We start from the raw sequence: 23,694 nt of genomic DNA, 5'->3' as shown, positions 1-23,694 counted from the left end.
GCAATTTTGGGGAGAGGTAATTGGAGGAAGAGTGATGGAGATACTAGGGTGGTTGGGAAAGCTGTGATAAACGGATGGATCTGGAGAGTACGGGGAATCATCCGGCACTATGACCGGAGTTTGGGTAAGGGTAGCATCTAAGAAGCCAGGTGGTGGCGGGGGTGGTGCCTTCCCAGTCATCCAGGACTGATACATGTCCGTCATGTGTAACATCCTTACCTCATCAGCCAAACCAGTATCCTGTTCAACCAACTACTTTCGGGGACTAGTATCAACCAACCCAATTTCGTTGTTGTCTGCCATCGCCTTTTGACTTTATGTTGTGGAGAGGAGTTACTACTTCGGGAACCACAAACCAACCACCTTTCTGGAATGAAGATATCAAAAGGAACAAAATGGTGTCATCCCGTTAGCGTTAGGGCATTTAACGGACATGCAACCGCACATTTGGGGAATGCATGCACCTAAGCAATTAACCATTTCTATTATGCATTTGATCAGTTGCTTGAGTCATCCCGGTTTTTCCTTATTTCCATTTGCAACTTCTCTTTTTCTCTTTTTCACTTACGGCTTTCTATGCTTGATTTCTCGTTGTTCTTTATTATCTCATTTCTCTTTCTTGTTTTGCCATTGTTTCCTTGTCACAGTTTCTTATTTTCTCTCTCTTTTTTTTTCTTTTTCTTTTCTCTCTTGTTTTTCCTCTCTCTTTCCCTCTTTTTTTTCTTTTCTCTCTCTTTTTCTTTTTGGTTATGATCGAATCCTATGGAGATTTTCTACGTATCATGGCCCCACATAAATCAGATCTTTGCATAGTTCTGGGGGATAAGTGTAAAAATAAATAATGAAACATTTTGGGATTTTCAAATTTTCATAAAAAGAAAATTCTTTGATTATAACAACTCAAAAACTAACAGACTCCAACAGCAAGATGAGAGCACAGACTCGAAAACAAACTAACAAACTCCAACGGAAAAAAATACAGACTCGAGTAAAAATCATGAATACATCAATGCCTCAAATGCTCCTGGGGTCCACGGGACATCATTCGGTCTCGCCACGGGCCTACGCGCTAAATCCCCTTGGAGGTGGTAGAGACCTTCCATTATCTGGCAGACAAAAGTCATCACAATGGCGAAGAACATGGATCTAGTCATGTCCTCACACTTACTGCATTTCATTGTGACGTAGTCGGCAATCCTTCTGACCCTTTCTCTTATGACACCCTTTTTTGCAACAAACGCCCAATCTATTGGGCCCTAGCTTCCAAAGTTTGTTCAGATATATGATTCTACTCTTGAAGTTGTTTCAAATCTCTTTCTAATTGTGCCATCGCTACGTAATAGTGTTCCCTTTCTGCCTTAAAGTCTTTTGCCTGCTTGATCATTTTGTTCTCAAAGATGGCGACCCTTTTCTTCAACCCCACAACCTCATTGTAATATTTCTCTTTTAACTGTTTAACCAAGCGCTCTCGTTCCTCCGCATTTTTAGCCAACTTTGTTCGAGCCCTTGCTAATTCGCCCTCTGCCTTGTTCAAATCGAAACCATACTCACTCACCTTCTGCCTAAGGTGCTTTATAAGCTTTTCATCTTTTGCACTTCTGGCGGGATTTTCAGCTGTTATTTTCATTTCCTGAATCTGGGCTCGAAGGGCCTCATTTTCTTTGGCTAACTTTTTATTTTCACCCTCATCCGCAACGACTTGCAAATCATTCTCGAATTGAGGATCCTTGACTTGCTTTACTAGCTTGCCTATGGTAGCCATATACTCATTTTCTTTGGCCAACCAATCCCATTGCGCTTGTGACGCCTCCACAAATTCTTGAAGATGGGGTCTTTTGGCTGGCCTTCCAAACTCAATTTCCCTTTTATACCAAGCAAGGTACCCTAGTGAAACTTCACCTTTGGATAGATCGCGCACAGAGGTATTTGCCGTCAGGTACTGACACTCGCTCCAAATCTGGCGGACTGCTGCTTCATGAAACTGACCATCAGGACCAATCTCGACTACCTGAGCACTAAGGTCTTCATCTTTTGAAACTATTTGACATCTCCCCAACTGTCTCAAAACCCGGTATGAGGCATAAGGATGGATACTTCTGAGACCTATCAGGAGGAAGTGAGGTCCGGTAGCTGGCATGTATATGATCTCATCTACAGGAAGCCACCCAAACGTCCATTCTATTTGATTTGCAATGATGGAACGGAGGTGCGATACCCATTCTGTGACCCCTTCTGGCAGGCTAAACCCTTCAACCCTTGTATAAAATTCCTCTATGCAATTTTTCTCTGTCGACCCATAACTCATGAATTGAGGATGATGACATAGATATTCAATCATCCACATCTGTAGCAACAAATTGCACCCTTCAGAAAAGTCTCCTCCAGCTTTGTAGGCTGTGAGAGCGCGGAAGATTTCAGCTACTATCATGGGTGCGAGGGTGCTTTTGGCCTGAGTAAGCAAAGTGCTGACAACCCCAGCTATCTGTATATCGATATTTCCATCTTTCCTAGGAAACACCAGAAGACCCAAGAATACCACCATAAAAGCAAAGCACCTGTGTTCTTCCCATTTGAGGCGATTCCCTTTGCTACAAATTTGCTTTCTGGATTATTAAACCCTCCTATGTGTCTGCATCGCTAGTATATAAACTGCGGAGTGGAAAAACCAGCTGCCAAATCTGGGTTGTGGACCCCCTGCTTATCTTTAAGGAATCTAGGAACCTATGCACAACGACGACTCTTGGAGCAATTAGATATTTGTGTCTCATAGGAACCTCATTACTCCCAATACATCCGGCTATTTCTTTCAAAGTTGGGGTGAGTTCAAAATCTGAGAAATGAAACACGTTGTGGGCCGGGTCCCAGAATGTAACCAACGCCTTTATGATGTCTCCTCTAGGCCTGATCTTCAACAACCCGTTGAGACCTTCCAAGTATAGATTGACCTTATATTGCCCTGATTTACCCAGATCTTCTCACCACATACACAACTCCAAAGGGATCTTGTTCATGACTGTTATTGGCAAATTTTTTACTCGTGCTCGTTCTGCACATTTATTAAGCAAAATCATGACTCATTTGACTCAAGAAAAGTTAATATTTTTTCAAATTGTCATTTCAAAAACAAAACCCGGCTTTGCAAATACGGCCTTTCAGCACTTCCGGGAAGAAGATTTTAAGGTTGTGCTTGCTAACCGGCCCAAAATTCAAAAAAGAGACCAAAGGTGGCTATTCTTGCTAAAACAGCCTTCCGGCGTCCTTTTGGGGACATTCGGCTATTTTAGACAAAAATGGCATCACCCTACTTATTTAAACTAAAATAAAATTTTTGTTCTTTTCGGGCTATTTTTGCAAAAAGGGAAGTTGGACCCGATGGGGGTTGCCTACGTATCCCACATCCGGTGAGAATCAAACTGACGTAGTTCGGGCAATTTTGACAAAACAAAAACCAATTATTTCAGAAAACCTTTTCTCTTTTTTTTTTTTGAAATTTCGGCAGAGTTTCAGTATATTTTGGACATTGGTTTTTCAAAAACAGATAGTTATCTCTCTCAGCCCTCACATTGACTTTCCTTCTCTCAACTTTTCCCCTATAAGCCGGTTAACATGCAAATCCGAAGCAAATGAATGCACAAGTAGCAAGTAAGATGCATCAGGATAGTCTTTTCATTTCGGGTACACCTGTCCTAGACAGACCTAACCCCTGTGTTGAGTCTCCAAAGTCAAATGCACATGATGCAAATAAATGTTCCTACTAGGGATCCGACATGAGGCTGAGTTATTCTAGGTTCCAAACCTGGGTATTTGTTCTAGACTTGTATACCCGAGCGGACAACTCGAGTCGAGGAGGGGGCTACGTACCGGGAACCAAAAGGCCATCCGGCTTAGTAACTTGTCCGAGCCTCTTTCTTATTTCAAGGTATGACACTAACAGAATAGGGAGTCACGGCTAGCTTGCACATCCCTAAAAATGAGAAGAGAAGGGTTTCGTAGCAGTTTATATACAGTTCAGATAATATCAAAGTGGTAAAAGCAACACTTAGCACATTAGGCCCAAACATGTAATAAAATCAGATAATAGATAAAGCCAAATATAACAATTCTTCAACGCTTCAATTTTGAACCCTGAACCAGAGATACTGGGTTCGATCCTCAGCAAAGTCGCTAGAGCTGTCACACCTCCTTTTTACCTACACCCCAGAAGAGAGTATAGGGAGTTTTTTCCAACTTAAAGTGATAATCAAAATGGGATTTATTTGTTTAAGAATCAGAGTCGCCACTTGGGATAATTTATGGTGTCCCAAGTCACCGGTTTAATTTATCGAGGAAAAGATTGACTCTGTATTACAGTCCGCGAACACAGAAATCCGGGTAAGGAATTCTGTTAACTCGGGAGAAGGTGTTAGGCATTCCCGGATACCGTGGTTCTAGCACGGCCGCTCAACTGTAATAATTGGCATATTATCTGAATTTAATACATGTTTTAACCTATTGAAATTATAAACTTTATAACCACTTTTAATTATTTTTAAGGAAGATTCAACGTTACATGAAACGGGTCTTGAACTACGTCACATAAATGCACCTGCAGTCCACAACAAATTTTATATAACATTGTTGAGATTTGAATTTGGGTCATATAAATGCGTACCCGAGTTTAGGAAAGTAATTTTTAAATAGCGCGCCTAAAGAAACTACGCACTTTCAACTTTGGGAGGGCCATGGAAAATTTAACTAAATGGCGCGCCTTGATTTCTAAGGATTGAAATATTAATTAAGCGAGGGCCATGCATTTTGAGATTTTATTTGGCACAGCACACCTCAAACTAGTTCTAAGAATTAAATATAAAAAAACTAAGGGGGTTTCTGATTTACTTTAGGCAAGTGTTTAACCAAAATTATAATAACTAATGAACCAATAAAAGGGCCCATGCCGGCTATAGGCCTAACGGCCAGCCAACCATTTTGTTAACAAGCAAGAGGATACAAATTGGCCCAAATGTGAAGCCCAACTCTGCAGGCATACCATATCTGCAAAATTAGAACTCAAGATCGAGTCCCCTCACTAGCACGAAATAACATACATTCGAATTTGGGAATTGAACGTTGACCCCATGTCGATTCTAATCAAAGTGAAGCAAGAAAGGTTCGATTCGAAGCACTATTAAACCATAACACCCCTTTAAACAATTGCTCAAATTCAACTATATGCCAATCAACTGAGACCCATGAAACATGCGAATAAACTACCATTTAGCTTCCATATTTTAATTGTTCCAACATGGAATGACCAGATAAACATTCTGAAAATTCAAAATTAAGCAATCATTTGGAAATCATGCTTGACTCAGTTTTTAAACTAGTTTTAGAAGACAATTCCAAGCTATTTAAAACCTTACTCAATATGTGTGATTGGAAGATGAAAATCCTGCGGAAGTAAACCAATAAACACTAGGAATCTGAACCTTACCCTCAAAACTAAGTATATTCACCAAAAGCATCACACAAGCAGTCAGCATGACTTCACAAACCATTATTCAGCACTTTAACAAACTCAAATGGAAATCACTGCTAAAGCAGAACTAATCTTCAGCAGAACACAAACAAAAGCTTAGAACTCAAAAGCAAATAAATTGAACCTTTCATTGCCATGTATTTAACAGTACATTCACATAACATCTAATTTGAGTTCATTCAAATCAAAAGGCTAGAACCCATAGTCTATCTAAAATCATGAACCAAGCTTAAAACTAAACAGAAAGGATCAAATATAACAAGAAGACTAAACTAATTATAAAAGTCTGATTTGATTTTCAGTAATAAAAGTCACTACATTCACACAGCTTGTAACTCAATCGCATAAACTCTTGTTCTTCCATCTCACATGTCAAAGAGAGGGGAGATACCCGGAAATTGAAAGAGAAACAAAGAGCGAAGGATCAGCCAGAGGCAGCAGAGAATAGCTCAGATTCAGCAACACAATAATATTCCAAAACCAGCTTAAAACCAGCATTTAAATCCCAAAGTTCAAAACCATTTTTCTCAAATGCAAGAATCTGTAGTTTTCAGGAATTCTAACTAGTAGGGAAAATCAGAAAATCCAGAAATCAAGCTAACTTTCAACAGTTTTTTGACCCAAGAAATACAGGAATTTAGTACTCTTTTCAAGGATCAGCCATTCAGTTTTTCAGGGGTCATTTTTATCTCCCTAAAAAAAAAATCCCCCTTGAATATCAAGTAATGGTGCCTTTATAGGCAAGTCATTAGGGCAGCCTGAGGGGATTCAGTTTTGCATTTAAAACCTTTTACAATTTTGGTTTTTGCTCACATACCCCCAATGTAAAATTCAAAATTTCAGAATAGTCCCAAACCCCTCTTCCTAGAAGCTTCCTAGTCTGTTACTGAGATTCCCTTACCCCTAGAATTCCCAAATTACCCCATAAACAGCAACTAATTACCTTCAAAAACCAAACACAGATATGGGTCAAAGCCCCAAGGTCGAATTAACCCAAGACCCAGCCTATTACATGAATCTGTATACTAACATCCCAAACCTACAACTTAAAATGAACGAGGGAGAAGGAAGGCTGGTTTATCAAGCCTTTAATAAAATTAAAGGCTGAACTTAAATAATTTTGGCCCAAATAAAACTCAAACAAAAACAAACTCAAATAGATATTAATCCCAATCATGCAAATGAACAGCTAGAACTACTGATTTTAATTAAACTGAAATTGATCCAAACACACAAAAGTACAAAAGTCAGAGAAAAGAGAAAACAAGAAACATATGCGAAGAATGGAAGACAGAAAGGAGTGGTACTGGTCTTAGTCGGAACAAATCGACGAAGGCGACGAGCTTGGCCAGACATCCTTGGTCTGGACAGGAACTAGCATATCTTGAAATGAGTCAAAACTATCATTAATCGATTATTCTGAGTAAGAACAATCGCTTAACAAAAGTCCTGAATCAAATCGAGTCTTGAAAACGTAGGAAACAGAACATTGTTTTTCTTCTAATTTTAAGATTCAAAATTGAGGTGAAGATGTGGGGATTTCGGGGACATTGACAACGGCTTAATGCTTGAGGGATTATGGGGAGTGGCCGGTGAAAATTTGGTATGATTCGAAGCTCCCTTGCCGGTAAAAATGGTGGAAATTCCTTAGGGCTGCGCTAGGGTTGTGTATGAGAGAGATGAGAGAGGTGAACGAAAAAAGGGGGGTCTATTTGGACTGAACTGGTCTTTATAGCTTTAGAACCGATTTAAGTGGAATGAAGTGTTCTGGGCCGTCAGATGAAACAAGATGAAGGCCAGGATTTGTTAAAGCTATGTTGAACTCAAAACGACGGCGTTCTACTCCTATACTGCGTTGTTCATAGGGCCTTGGGGGATGAAGGCTTTGGGCCGGGTATGGATGTGGAGCTGGGTCAGATTCGAGCGGGTAACGAGCAAAATAATACTTGGGCCTGAGAATTTTACTTGAACGCCCAAAATTCAGACATTTACTACTTCCTTTCTTTTTTCCCTTTCAATTTCTTTTTCATTCCTTTTTCTTTTCAAAATAAAACTTAAAACCTAGAATAAATCTTAAAACTAAATTAACCTATCAAAAATATTAATTACTCAAGCATGGTATTTACAAAAGTTAATTAACTCCTAATTTAAAAGAAAAAACTACAAAATTCGAAATTAAAGAGTGAAAATGTAACATGAACTATTTTTGTGATTTTTTTCATTTTTGTAAAATAAACTAATTTACTAATTAATCTAAAAAAATGTAAGATTAAGTCATGAATGCAAATGCAATATATTTTTGTATTTTTCATGGATTAAATAAAATAAACGTGCACAGACAAATGCAAACAATTAACAAAAAATGCTACAAAATCTATGAAATGGCAAATAATGGGAAAAATTTATTTTGATTGAATTTATGAGAGTAATTCATATAGGGCAAAAATCACCGTGCTCACAAGTGCAACAAAAAAAGTTAGGCTAAGAAAGAGTAGATTACCAGAATCCCGGTAAAGGAACCAATTTGTTTAACCAAAAATTGAAATTTCGGTCAAAGCTTTAATTTAGAAGAACACGGGTTACTGATAATCAAAACTGAATAAAGGAAAGTGATTTTGCTAACAATAAGGTAGACAGAAGAAAACAAAGTAAACCAGTATATTCAGATGATCTTTCGTGTCCTTACAAATGATCCATTCTCTCATTTTTATAGTTATCTCAAAGATATACGTTTTGCCTTTGTCATAATAAGGCCATTATAGACAATTAAAGGCATTAAATGCTACGTTACATAATCATTGTAATTTAATACAAATTTTCTAACGTTTTTAGTATTAAATACTGTATCTGTACTCTCTTGTGCTGTCAGATTCATTCTCCTTGATTTTTGGGTATAAATAGGTACGAGCGTTGAGTCTTTTGAATAACTGCTTGTGCCTCTACTCGTACCTCTGCTCGTATCTGTTGCAACTCGCTCCTCTTTGCTAATCATCATTCTTTGACCAACCTTCGTGTCATGACACGTCATCTTTCAATCACTTCAATATGTAAACTCATTTTTTCCTAATACATTGTTAGCAATGTATGTTGTGTTTCACACTTTTGCATAATGTTTGTGTTACTGCTTTTCTATTTATTTGATGTCTCTCACGTTGCTGATATTATTTTTTGGGTTTTGTTGTCACAGATCTATTGTCTCTGAGCTGAGGATCACCTGAAAACAGTCTCTCTACCCCCTCCGGGATAGGGGTAAGGTCTGCGTACACTCTACCCTCCCCAGACCCCACTGATGAAATTTTACTGGGTTGTTGTTGTATACTAAATTTATGCAGAGTTATTTCTTTCAATGCTACCCATCAAGTGTCACCGCTAGTGGCGGATCTACATGTTATTTTTGGGTGTTCAAGCACCCATTATCTTTGACAAGATTTAGTAAATTTGTGTAGGTAATTATAAAAATATTTACATAAATATTGAGTGAGCACCTATAACTAAATTTCTTTTTCCTTTTCTTTTAGAAATTTTATCGATGAGCACCCACAACTTTAAAATTTTGGATCCGCCACTGGTCACCGCACTCTTACTCGATTGTTTAAAGCTTTAAAAGATTACTTAACGAAAGATATGGTTAAACAGGTGACAGGCCGCAAGGACTACTTGAATAGGAAAAGATCTTTTAATTCTATTCCGCGCGTCCAAAGAAAGCCAGGTTATCGTTTTTGTCTCTGACTGCAAATCGTGTTAATTAAGGGACTGTTTGGAAAGCCACCTGGTAACTATTATTGGTGTAATTATTGGGATAATAATTACACAGCCTAGTAATTACACTGTATTGTAATTATAATGATCTGTTTGTTTGTCATAATATAATTACAGTGTAATTACAAGTGTACTGTTTGGTTGCACAAGTATAATTACACAGATAAATTAAATTTTAAATATAAAATTAATTATCAAAAATAAGAAGTTAAGATTTAACAAACATATGCATTTATAAATGATATTAAATTTGACATTTAAAATAGATATTGCTTCTTGAAAATATATAAGTTACTTATCATATATTTGTAACTAATATTGTAAAAATAATTAATATATTTTAAAATTAATAATATTTTACTTTAATGTAAGAACATCATGGACCGTATGCTTGATAAAATAATTAATATTTATAAATATAATGTCATAATATTACTCAAATATTTTACGAAAAAATAATTTATCAACTTTAACTGAAAAATAAATTGCATGCGATCTGGATTAATAAGTGAATACTACTAAAGCAAATAAAATGAAAGCAAAAATATAACATAAAATCCAAAATCCAAATTTTTTTTTAACGTAATACTCTTTTGTAAAATTACAACACAACATAAAATAAGTTTCAACATAATTTAATTAAATATAATTCAAAAGAAAAGGAAAACATAAGTCTATAACCTCAGTCAATAATGAGATCCTATTTTAATGACATCACTCATTATATGCTAAGTTTATTAATGATTCATTTTTTTTAATATTAGGAGGAGCAGTTTCAAAACTAGAATAATAGCATAATTATGCTAAATGAAGAAAAAAAGTATGAGCAACTACATGGAATCACAAAAAATAAAGGTTGGGAAATGAGAATATTACTTAAATACTAAAAAGTAATATAACATTTTAACATAGTTATTGCATATAACCTCATCAAATAATAAAGTTCAACTTTAATGGCATCACTCATTATAAGTCAAGTTTATGGACGACTTATTCTTTCTAAGATTACGGGATATAACTTTTTAGGAAAATTAGAATAATAACATAGCTAAATCTAATAAAAAAATATAAAAAAATAATTAAGAAAGAAATAGAATATGAGAAATTATATAGAAACACGTGAAGTAAAGATTGGGAAATGAGAAATAAGGAAAGAAAAAATAAATAATGTAAAAAAAATATTTGAAAAAAAAGAATTTAAAAACTTTAAAAAGGTTAAAAAGAAAAAAGAATAGAAACCAAAAAGTAAACTAAAAAGAAAAAATATTCAGAAATAACCTGGTAATTACACCATGTTATTATCAGCAATTCTCAGCTCCCCCTTGAGAATTGTAGAGTGTAATTATATCCCCTTAATTACACTCAATTACATGCTGACCAAGTAATTATTTGGTCAGTTAAATATGCCAAAACTGTATAATTATACCCAATTATATCCAAATCCAATTATAGAATGACTTTTTAAACAGGCTCTAAGTGCACTAACTGCGATGACAAAGACGTGTAACATATTATTGGAAGAAAATTGATGAGAGTAGTATTGGGGTTGTACCCATTGCCACACTATTGTGTTTAATTTTCAACCACTCGCTGAGGAATAATGAATGCCTCTATCAGCATCACGTGCTTCGTATTAGAGACGATCCCTTGTTTATAATTAATCACGAGTTTCATCTTTTAATTCAGGATTAGTGCTGCTTTAGTTCACTTTTACTTGTTTCTTATACTAAAAATATATTTTTAGTTTTACTTATTTATCCTAGCAAATTAAGAGAAATATAATTTCTTTTTTCTGTTTTTGTGACGATCCAAAGGGTCATCACCGTAGTTCTTCCTTGTTCCGCGCTTCCGAGGCCTTGAAAACCTCGCTTTTAGTTGCCTCGATTTGCGTGCGCAGTTCGGGCGCGTAGCCGGAAAAGTTTTTAAGTTAGAATATGTGAATTATGTGAAAAATTTGATGGATTTTGATATTAATATGCATAATATTGACTTCGGTCACCATTTTGGGTAAACGGACCCGAATCTGTGATTCGACGGTCCCGGAGGGTCTATAGAAAAATATGGGACTTGGGCGTGTGCCCGAAATTAAATTCCGAGGTCCCAAGCCCGAGAAATAAAATTTTGTGTGAAATTATTTTCTGAAATTAATTAAGGAAAATGAAGAAGGAAATTGATTAGAAAACTGTGGTATCGGGCTCGTATTTTGGTTCCGACGCCCGATACGAGTCTTAAATATGTTTTAAGCACTATTTGTAAAGTTTGGCTAAAAACGGACGTCATATGACGTGTTTCGGACTTAAAATGGGGAAATTGGAGTTTTATGAAAGTTGAAAGAAAATCATGTGTTTTGAGGCTTGATTTTATGTATATGATGTTATTTTGGAGATTTGATCGCACAAATGAGACCGTAAGATGTTTTTAAGATCATATGTATGTTTGGTTTGGAGCCTCGAGGGCTCGGGTGAGTTTTGAGTTGGGCCCGGGAGGTCTTAGACTTAAAAAAAATGCAGGTTCAGGTGTTGCAGGCCCAGCGCGGCCGCGGCCGTTTCCGCGCGGTCCGCGCTGGCAGCCACGCGGCCGCAGTGCTTTTCTGTGCGGTCCGCGTGGTGGGGGTTCAGAGGGTCGGTATCCAGGTCGACCAGCGAGGCCGCACAACAAATCAGTGCGGTCCATAATGGGTGGGTTCAGAGAGCCCACTTCTTCCCTCTCTCGGCGCGGCCGCGGTACATTTTCGCGCGGTCCGCGCTTGCAGCCACGCGGCCGCGGTGCATTTCTGCGCGGTCCGCGCCAGCCCCCAGCATATATATAAATTCGGGATTTTCAGTCATTTTATCCACATTTCAAAAACCCAAAACCTAAGAGGCGATTTTCCAAACAACTTTTCTTCTCCAAAACGATTGATAAGTGATTTCTAACTTAATTTCTTTATTCCTTGACATCTTTTAACATGATTTCAAATTCAAATCAAAGATTTTCATGGGAGAAGTTGGGTGTTTTGGGTAGAACCTAGGTTTTCAACAAATTGAGAAGTTGGACCTCAATTTGAGGTCCGATTTCAAAACAAATCATATATTTGGATTCGTGGGAGAATGGGTAACCGGGTTTTGGTTCAAACCTCGAGTTTCGACCACGTGGGTTCGGGGAGTGTTTTTGACCATTTTGGGAAAAACCTTGTAACATTTATTTTTCATGCATGGGGAGTGATTCATTTAGTAATTATTAATGTGATTAAGTAACTTATGACTAGATTCGACCGGATTGGTGGTGGAATCAAGAGGTAAAGCTATACTAGAAGCGTGAGTTGAGTTTGGAGCATTCGAGGTAAGTATTTGTTCTAACTTTGGCTTGAGGGAATAGGATTAGGATGTTATCTGCTACTTGCTAATGTGGAGTACGGTGTATAGGCATGATGACGGTTATCTATGCACCGGAGTCTAGCATGACCGTGAGTCTTAATTGCTTTTAATTCGAATAACGTGACACAATCTCCTTGTTTATTTGATGAGTTTCATATAATGTGAACGGTTGGGGTAAAATTGTGATTGGTGTACTTTTGGAGCGTTAGCTCGAACATGAATGTGTTAGTTGAGGAAGAAGGGATTTAAACAGAGAATATGTTGTGATTACTCATTTGCCGGGATGTGTAGACCGATATATATACTCTCCCTTGTCGGAATATTTTGGGCTGTTAGTTGTACCCTTGCCGGGTTAGAGTGATATGTTGTTGATTTCCCCTAATGGGACTCTCCTTACAAAATCAGATGTTTCGAATTATATTATGGGATCGTGTGGCACGCCGTCCACTTATATATGGTATTATGGGATCGTGTGGCACGCCGTCCACTTATATATGATATTATGGGATCGTGTGGCACGCCGTCCACTTATATATGATATTATGGGATCGTGTGACATGCCGTCCACTTATATATGATATTATGGGATCGTGTGGCATGCCGTCCACTTATATATGATATTATGGGATCGTGTGGCACGTCGTCCACTTATATATGATATTATGGGATATATATATATATATATCATGGGAACCGGAGTTTCTTCTGTTTATTTCCGATATTTTATTTTTATCTGTTACTCCCCGATAGCATGTCCCCTCCTAGCTTTACTTTGTATTATCTTGTTATTGTTTTCTTGCACTTATATATATATCTGTACAAGTTAATTGTGGTAGGTCCTGTTTAGCCTCGTCACTACTTCGCCGGGGTTAGGCTAGGCATTTACCAGCACATGAGGTCGGTTGTGCTGATGCTACACTCTTTGCATTTTTTTGTGCACAGATCAGGGAGCAGCTTATGGACCACAGCAGTAGGACTTCTGGGACCTATTTTCAGTCCAGGAACTCTCGAGGTAGCCTAGCTGGCGTTCGCAGGCCGAAGCCCCTTTCCATGTTTTTCGTTTGTTCATCTTGTGTCCGACAAACATGATGTATTTCCTTTCAGACATTGTTTGTAGTATTCTGTAGTAGTATGTGAGTTAGTGACACCAGACCTTGGGTATTGATGTGTATTAAACTTCCGCACTTTTAGTTTTCAGTTGCTTCAGATTTAGAGTCTTCCGCTCAAATTTTGTCTCGTTTATTTTATTGTTTGAAAGAAAGCAGGAAAGTGTTTTAAATATTTGGCTTGCCTAGCTCCGATAGTAGGCGCTATCACGACATTCGATGGTGGGAAATCCGGGTCGTGACAGTTTTACCCTTATTATTAATTACTCATTTTTTCAAATTATTTTTTAACACTTTTTAAAATGCTACTATTATTATTATTAATTTTATGGTAAAATATGTATTTTATTTATTATTTTTTTAAGAAGAGTGCAAAGTTTGAACAAGTAAAAGGGGACGAAGAGAATTTTTTTTTTTTTTTGTGGTGAAAAAAGAGAATATTAGTTAGACGGCCATGGGCACAGACTTGTAGTGCTTTAAAATCCCCCCCCCCCCCCCCTAAAAAAAAAAACAAAATCTTTTCTTTTGTCTTGTTTTAATTTTATCATAGGAAACTGATGGACTGCAATTGCATCTTTAATTTTATACTACAATAAATTCCATTTATATTTTGACGACTTTGTTGGTTGCGTGGATTGCGTGGTATTATGAATACTTTCAAAAGAATGACTTGCTTTGAGATACTTCCTATAAGTGATTTTTTAAGGAATTCGCCTTTTAGGATAAATTAATAATAAAATTGACCATATTAACCTTAATTTGCTTATTGAAAATATAACAAACTATTCCTCAGATCTTTATTCCAAGAGCAACTGTGAAAAGAAGAAGTTAATTCCTTCTTGATATCTGAAAAAATTAAATATTGTAGACCACAAAAAAGGCCAAAAAAATCTTGAGTGTGGACATTGTTTAATTGATTTTGTAAAACAAAAATATGAGGAATATAACTTTAAAAGGAAGTGTAATTATAATTTTAAAAAGTAGTATAATTAAAGAAAAATTTAGTGTTGGATCAGACAAAATAGGACCAAGAAAAATGTTACCCCATGCGTCACGAGGCATTTGCATATATACCCGTTTTTTGTGTCACGTTTTAACTTGTGTCCGTTTTACAAAAAAAAATTGCAAGCGTACCCGCTTTTTCGCATAACTTCAGCATACAAGGCTGAAGTAGCAAAGACAATCACGCAAAACTTCAGAATTCTAGTAGCCGGACCTGAAGTTCAGCTCTAGAGCTGAAGTTTTTATTTTGCAACTAAAGCTGAAGTTTTTGTTTTGTAACTGGCGAACTTCAGCTCTAGAGCTGAAGTGTTTGTTTGTAACTGGCGAACTTCAGCTCTAGAGCTGAAGTTTTTGTTTTTGTAACTGGCGAACTTCAGCTCTAGAACTGAAGTTTTTGTTTTGTAACTGGCGAACTTCAGCTCTAGAGCTGAAGTTTTTGTCTGAAGGAATCACTACTGTTTTTGGTGTTTCGCGGTTGATCAACTTTGATGTTGCAAGTACATTCACCTGAAATTCCAGGCGCGAAGACTACAATGACAAGGCATGTTAATACTATAGCTTTATAGCAGTAAGAACAAACTTGGACATTGTGGTTATTCATGGTCAGATAAAGCTAAATAGAGGAGAAAAAAGAGGTTAAAAAATTTAAAGTGCCAGATTCTATATTCTAAAGTATTCAGGAGTTTGTGCAGATCCTTGCTATTTTCTGTGGGTGTTAGAGTCGAGTTAAACAAAAAAAAAACTAGTAAAAGGAGACTGGCATTGAAAGACCAGGAAGAAAGTGCTCATTTATATAGTGTCACTGCATGGGAAGAACGTCCTAAGGTTCTTAGCTGAGATTCTCCTGTATATGATTCGAGAGAGTTGCAAAGCAAGGAGGAGGAGAAAGGGGGCTGAAGTTATTTAAAAAGCGGGTACAAGTTAAAAGTTTTTTAAAAAATGAGTATAGATTAAATGAGGGCGACCAAATAGGGCGTCCCGTGCAATTTTTACCATAATTTTCCACAATTATAGACCGCAATCCATAGTTTTGGACAACTAACCCAAAAGAAGAATTAAATATATATATATAAAAAATCAATGTATAATTTATATATACTAACTAAAAAAATATTGAATCTGACCGACTATTTGTATAACAATTCCTTTTTGATAAAAAGCCCAAAATGAAAAGTATCCATCCTCCTCCTTATGGCCCATCAATAGAGAGAGAAAGAGAAGTAGCTATGATTTAATTTATATAAATTTCAAAGAAGATTTCCTATAGCTTAACCTTCGAATTTCTTGCAACTTAGGACTTCCTCTGGCCTCTTTACGAGGAGGTAAACTCATTTCAATTCCACAAGAATAATTATAAAAAAAGTCCCATAGTTCTAACATTTTTCATGTTGTAGGTAAGAAAGTAAAGGAATTCGGTTCCTCTCCGGTATCACTCGCTAGCTCAATTTTTCTTCCAATATTGTCCATTTAAGGTGTGCAAACAGCACACATTTCATTTTGAATTTGAATTATCTCTAACGTCATTAGGACATTGGGCTTTGATGAATGTAAGTTCAGTGTCAGTCTTTTTTTTTTTTTTTTCTTAATTAGTTAAAAACATGTGTCACAGAAAAAGAAAAAAAAACTAAAAAGCTAATGGTGTTCCGTTTCTTCTTTATCCTTTTGAGTTTTCCGCTAGAATTTGTTTGGAAACTGCAACAACAATAACAAACTCAGAATTTTCTATATACTCGGTATAATTTTTTTGATGAAGGGTGTTCAGTTGAACACCCTTCACTCTACGTGGCTATGCCACTGAGGCTTACCCCTGTGCAGGTAGAGAGGCGATTTCAGGTAGACCCTTGACTCCAAATGCAACTTTCTAAAAATTGAACACCTAATGCGGCTGCAATCAATATTATATGCAGGTCAAATACAAAAACTTGCTATAGTATAGTGTAATAGGGAAGAAGACATGGACCGGAATTTATAATTAGCTGCATCAAGAAAATGGATTCATACTACTAGAAATTCGGTAAATACCGACCAGAAAAACCAACCAATTTTGATCGATTATCGCCAATTACCGACCAAAACGCGACCAAATACGCTTGGTCGTTATTTTGATGGTCGTTACCGACCAACGTTGGACAGTAATTACCGACCAACGTTGGTCGATATATTAAAACGATCATCTGAAGAATTTAAATGATTTACCAATCAACTTTGGTCGGAAATATATTTTATTAATTTAATTTTACCGACCAAAGTTGGTCGGTGTATTTAATTTATGTTTTTTTATTAATTATTAAAATTAAAAAAAATACCAACCAAAGTTGGTCGGTAATGTTAAATTCTGGGAATTCCTTCTTCATTTACCGACCAACTTTGGTCGGTAATTGTCAATTATTTTTTTAAATGAATAGCGATCAACTTTGGTCTATAATTTGCAGTAATTTTTTTTTCTATCAGAAACCGACCAACTTTGGTCGGTTGATTCTGGATATAATTTTGGCATAAAATGCTTGTTTTGGTAGCTACACCACCTGCCAGCATATACTAATACAACAACAATAGCAGAACAATAACAACAACAACAACAACAACAACAAAAAATTAAAGTTCAATTGAACATAACAATCCAAAACCAAGTTAAAACTAATTACAACAAGTTCAAAACTGGTTCTATTTGTCTAGTTCAAAGTATATAAAAGTCAAGGGGTGTTTTGTACAACATCATTATCACCGTCTGATGAACTTTCATCTACAAGACGGTATACAGAAGGGTTTTGTGGAGGATGGAAAGAACAACTACGGGGAGGACGGGAGGAACGATCACGTGGAGGTCGAAACTTTGGCGATGACTCACGAGATCGGAGCAACAGAAAAGCTCCAGTAGATAGGAGAGTTCTGATCTGAGCTTGCATGCCAAGGAATTGAGCATCTCTAACCCTTTCTCTTTCCTTGGCCGCTTCTAGCTCGGATGTGAACTTTGTCACAGTCTCTCGCACAGCGGAGAGGCTCTCCCCATTAAGTTGCTCGCCTTGCGAGGAAGTCCATATTCCTTGCATTCCACACTTATAGCGATGGAACTTTTTAGTAGGAAGCCTGTATACCTTCCCCCATTTTGGACCTCCAACAGACTCAAACCATATTCTTTCAGCATCCTCGTCCGAAGGTTGGGTTGGCTCGCCCGATTTACGAGCTGGATGACTGCTAATGAATTCCTCCACATTACTTTGGTAGCGACCCTATATTATTTTAAATTGAATTAGTATTTCAAAATTTATATGGTGGAAGTTAATTATAATACTTAAAGAAAAGTGAAAGCTTACATATGCAGTCGAGGCCCGGTCCTTGACCCACCTTTCTTGATCCGTCTCTTTCTTCTTCTTTACTATATGCGTCTCCTTGAATAACTCATCATGGCTCATTGGACGCCCCAACTTCTTTTCCTGAAAATAAATTAATTTAGTTAATAAACAGAATAGATTTACTTTTAAAAGTAAAATAATTTAAGCAATTACGTACCAATCTTTGTTTTATTGTTCCTAGGCTGATCGCACCTCTAGTGTGTAAGGAGTCTCCCTTCTCGGATGCACGAGCTTTCTTTCCTTTTTTGCTCTTTTCTAAGAACTTTGTGGTAAGCCATTGCATTTGCAAATCATCCCATAAATTCTGAAGTAACCAGCCAGGCCTCTTGTTCTTCTTTCTAGCATCGGAGAATGCATCCGCCAATCTCTTGCGAGCTTTATGATAAAAATTTGTAGCCACTTCTGTGCTATAGCGGTCTTCCCATACACACTTGCTCTGTATTTCAAAATTTAAATATTATATGGAAACATCATAAATATAAATTTTTAAACTGCTTAAAAGAACATTTATACCTTAAATTGATTGAAAATTTGCTCCTTCAGCGAGAACGAGAAATCAGTCCAAGTCGCATAAGGGCCATCATAAATTTTTTTGATAGCATTGTTGATTATCCTCGTAGTTTTATTATTCGGCTTGAACCTGCAATTTAACAATAAAAATACATTAATATTTTACTAAAAATGTTACAAAATAATATACGCAAAAGTAACAAATAACTATTACCCATCACCCTCAGGGACTATGATGATCCTGCCATATTGATCATAATGCACTTTCTCGTCATCATCGTCCAAAACATGTGTATCAGAGGCATGTGTGGATGGTGTAGGGGGTCAAAGCTACTGCATCATAGGCGAAGGACTGAAATAGATGAAGTCGCTGATGAAGATGGTTGCGATACCTGTGATTGCGACATAGCTGGATGCGACCCATGTGGCTGTGATACTGATGGCTGTGACCCGAGTGGCTGTGACATGGATGGATGCGATCCATGTGGCTGTGATATGTAGGGATATGATATAGATGGCTGCGATGCAGATGACTGCGATCCACGTGGCCGTGAGGCAGCTGAACTGTATGTTGGACGTATAGTCCTATGACCCTGTGATGAAAGACCTGGTGTCTGGATGAAGGTATAAGGCTCGTGATGCTGTGGCAGCTCAGTATACCCGTGGGGTGGAGGATAAGACATAGACATCTCTGAAGAGGGTGAAAAAGAGGGAGCATTATTATCTACCCTCCCTCTTTCCCTTCCTAGCCTTTTCTCGACCTCGAGAACCATTAGGGTCATTGTTACCTTGACCCTTGCTTGCCATCTGCATAATATAATATATATTTATATTGAAACATATAAGAAACTAGCTATAAAATGAGAATGCTTTAAAAAACTAACTTTTTAAAGCTCATCGACGTATTGTTCCTCGTCCGAGAATTCTTCATCCTCACTTGTTTGAGCTTCATCAGTTGATTCTTTGTCCTTATTTTCTATAATTGTTACTTCATTTATATCAACTTCTTCCAATATGCGTTCAAGATGTTCCAAATCACTTTCTAACTGATCGTCCACTATTTGGTGAAACACTAGAGATATCGTTTTGATATGCAACATCTAACACATTCTCGACTTTCACCCTACCTACAGCTTTATTACAACCCACCAATCGGACTTATTCTGCCGCAATGGATAAGGAGCATAATACACTTGCCTAACGTTATGTGTAATTATGAAAGGATCATAAAGATCATACTCCCTCGTATGATTAACCTCAATTATGTTATATTGGTTGTGTACTCTTGTACTTCTTTTTGGATTTGGGTCAAACCACTTGCATCTAAAGAGTATCAATTTCTTATATGGACAACCTGTATATTCTAGTTCTATTATTTCATTGAGCACACCATAATAATCAATATTTCCAACTTGGTTGCCATCACCACCTTGAACCCACACCTCGCTGTTGTTGCTATTTTTATTTTTAGAGCAATCCTCTGTATGGAACTTATAACCATTCACTACGTACTTAAACATTGTTGTGACTTGAAGCCCAGGTCCCCAAGATATATCTTTCAAAAATTGATTTACACAATTATTTCAATTATTTATCTACATAGTGTTAAAAAATTCATAAGTTAGCATAACTTACAAACATTATTTACCTCCATAGTGTTAGAGCATTATCAGGATAACTTACAAACTGTTTGAACCATATATCAAATCTCGTATATACAACATCATGACCAAATTGACCCACGAAGTGACTGACACATCAAATATTTTTAGTAGTTGCATCAATATGTAATCATGGTAAATTTAATATTTTGATAACTAATAAATCAATACTTACTTGAGAAATTGTACAACTTCAGGATAATTTAGCAACATATGAAGTGTAGCTGACTTGTACGCCATATCACTCAAACTTCTCTTTCTAACATCCTTAGAGCATCGGCCTGGTTGATTACATATGGACGTTGGTGGATATAATAGATCATTCACACATTTGACCATGTGCCTATTGGGCCTATTCCTAGATCATGCCACGTTACTCCCAAAATAATAAGAACAAAAATGTGCAGTTTCCTTTGCAAGATAAGCTTCGCATATAGATCCTTCAATCTTATTCCTCTGCTTAACAAATTTTTTGCATTTGCCACTTGTACTACATAATGTCATGTTAGCCAAGAACATTCAAATAAAATAGAAAATTACATCAAACTTATAATATTACCTCTCAAAGGAATACATCCATCTGCATTGAACATGCCCTCCAAGTCGTGCCTCGTATACAAGGTGGATTGGAAGGTGTTCCATCACATCAAAGAAACCACATGGAAATATTTTTTCCATCTTACTAGAAGTTACACGAATGTTCTAATCCATCCGGAGTAGGTTTTCTTCCCTTAATGTGGTAGAAGACAAATCTTTGAAAAACAAACTAATCTCTATGATGGGTTTTCAGATTCTTTCAAGCAAACCACAAAATGTAATAAGCACTAAGGTCTCCATGAAAACATGATAGTTTTGACTTTTCAAATGGCTCAACTTTCCTACCTCCATATCTACTTTTTTTTCCAAGATTCGACGCATAACACTCAGACATCTTCAATTTCGTAACCCAATCATAAATTTGCCGTCTTTCCTCCAAAGTGAATGTGTAACTTGCTTTGGGCTTGAACACCTTACCGTTGTTTGCTGTCTGCAGGTATAATTCAGGCCGTCTACAATATTCTTGTAAGTCCATTCTAGCCTTCGGGTTATCTTTTGTCTTACCTTTAACATCCATCACTGTGTTGAATAAATTGTCAAAATAATTCTTCTCAATATGCATAACATCAAGGTTGTGTCGGAGAAGATTATCTTTCCAATAAGGCAACTCCCAAAGTATACTCTGTTTCGTCCAATTATGAGTAACACCATATCCAGGGAATCTATAAGGTGGAGCCTCACTAACTTTACTGAAGTTCTGGACCATCTCCCAAATTTCCTCAACTGAAAGTATCGGAGGTGGAGAATGATATTCCATTTTATTCTTTTTGAATGCATTTTTCATCCTTCTAAACTGTGAGCACGCGATTTTTTCCCTATATGAATTACTCCTATAAAATTCAAGAAAATAATTTTTTTCCATTATTTGCAATTTTATAGCATTTTGTGAGAATTTGTGCTAATTGTTTGCATTTCTGTGCATGTTTATTTTTGTTAAAAATTCATGAAAATGCCAAAAATACCATGCATTGCATTTAGGGTTCATTTTTACATTTTTAAGATTAATCAGTAATTATTTATTTTATAAAAAAAAGGAAAAATCACAAAAAAAAATTGGCTTACTTTTTCATTGTAGTATTTAGTTTTAGTTAGTAATTTCCTCTTCTAATTTAGGAGTAATTGATTTTTTTATAAATATTATATTAGATAATTAGCTTAATTTTGTAAATTAATTTAATTTGAGAGTTCAATTTAGGTTTTTAATTAATTGAAAAGGAAAAGAAAAAAAGAATCAGAAAAAGGCTGTTAGGGCCAAATTACTAAAGCCCAAATAAATCACCCTCCACCCGTCCAACCAGGCCCAAACTCAGTCCCTACCCGGTCCAGGTCCCCGTCCTAACCATACGACCCCGTTTTGGCCCCCCATCTCAACCGTGGATCAATAAGATCCAACGGACCGAAACTCGGGACCCTTCGAGTATTTAACTGTACGAACTGGTCACCCCCTATTCCACTTCCCCCTTCATTCCTGTCTCTCAGATTCAGAGAACCAAAAACCCTAGCTGCCACCCCAAATTCCCAAACCTCCACCGGCCGGCAACGTGACCAAATCGACTCCAAATTCATACCACGCAACCCCCAGACCCTCCTAAATCCTATCCCCACATCTATTCCCCAAAAATCCCAACGAAATTCCTCCAATTCCAAATCTAAGAATTTCAAAAACCATAAGTTGTTCTCCTTTTCTGATTTCGTGCAAAATTCCGGCTCGTTTTGACCTAGAACTTATGTTAGTCGATTGCTTTCAACGAGAGCAATTAATTGGCATTAGTTTTAGTTCGTTACTAGGTCATCAGATTCGGACAGGCCCGCCGGATTCCGGCCATAATCCATCGGTTCATTTCAAGGCTTTCTCATTGCCATTTTCTAAGTTAAATAAGGTAAAATTTCACCATTGTTTCCTTCATGATCCGAGTCCATAGTTTTTAGTTTTCGTTAATTCGTTCTAGAGTCATCACTGTTTCGTTTTGTTTTTTTATTTTATTTACTTCTTCTGTTAATTCCGTTTAATTTCTTGTCATTGATTAGTTGATAAGTTAGCTTATAGGTCAGTAATGTTAGTTAGTTCATTCATGCTTAAACTTTCAGCATTTTTATGATTTTACAAAGTTTTTCTTTCTTGGGTGGTATGGTTTCTGTGGGTTATTTGTCTGGGCAGTAGAAGCCATATCCGTTTGGGCCTAAGCTTTGTCAGTTGTCCCAATTTTGGGAATTGTCGGAAGGTAAATACAGGGGTGTCAAGGGTTATTCTGGGTATTTGGGGTAGGGAATAATTTCTATTATGGAAACTTCTAGAGGATAAGGGTAGGTTGACTTGCATGCTAAGCAAACAAAAGGTTTCAGATATTTTGAAGGGGTTAAAAGGGTAAAATGATTAAGAATTAATGGGGTAGAAGGGGAATTGGTTAACTAGGCTAGGGCTGCCTTAGGAGTGCCTATATAAGAGCCCTCATCTTCCATTTTAACGGCAACCATGAATACTCAGAAAAATACTAAAAAATTTCCTGCATTTTTTGGTTGAAATTTGTCTTGGTTTTGCTCTTTGGTCTTTATTGTTAGTAAGAATTTAAAAACTTCAAGGAATTTCTGTTCATCTGGGTTTAAAAAATGGTCTAAAGTGGGTTGAAAATTGTCGTTGATGTGATAATTTGTTCCTATTGCTCTTGTTGAACTTCTCACTTTCTTTTGATTTGCTTTCAATATCCAGGTATGTAGCTGGAATTCTCTTGACCTTCGAGTTATGTGTATGGAGTTTAGCTCTTGGACTACTTTGTTCTTGTAGGAATATATGAGATTGATCATTCAGATTCTAAATTTCTTCTTGTCATTATCTTA

Source organism: Nicotiana tabacum, chromosome 6 (assembly GCF_000715075.1).
Source record: "Nicotiana tabacum cultivar K326 chromosome 6, ASM71507v2, whole genome shotgun sequence".
NCBI lineage: Eukaryota > Viridiplantae > Streptophyta > Magnoliopsida > Solanales > Solanaceae > Nicotiana > Nicotiana tabacum.
Note: the sequence above shows the minus strand (reverse complement) of the source record.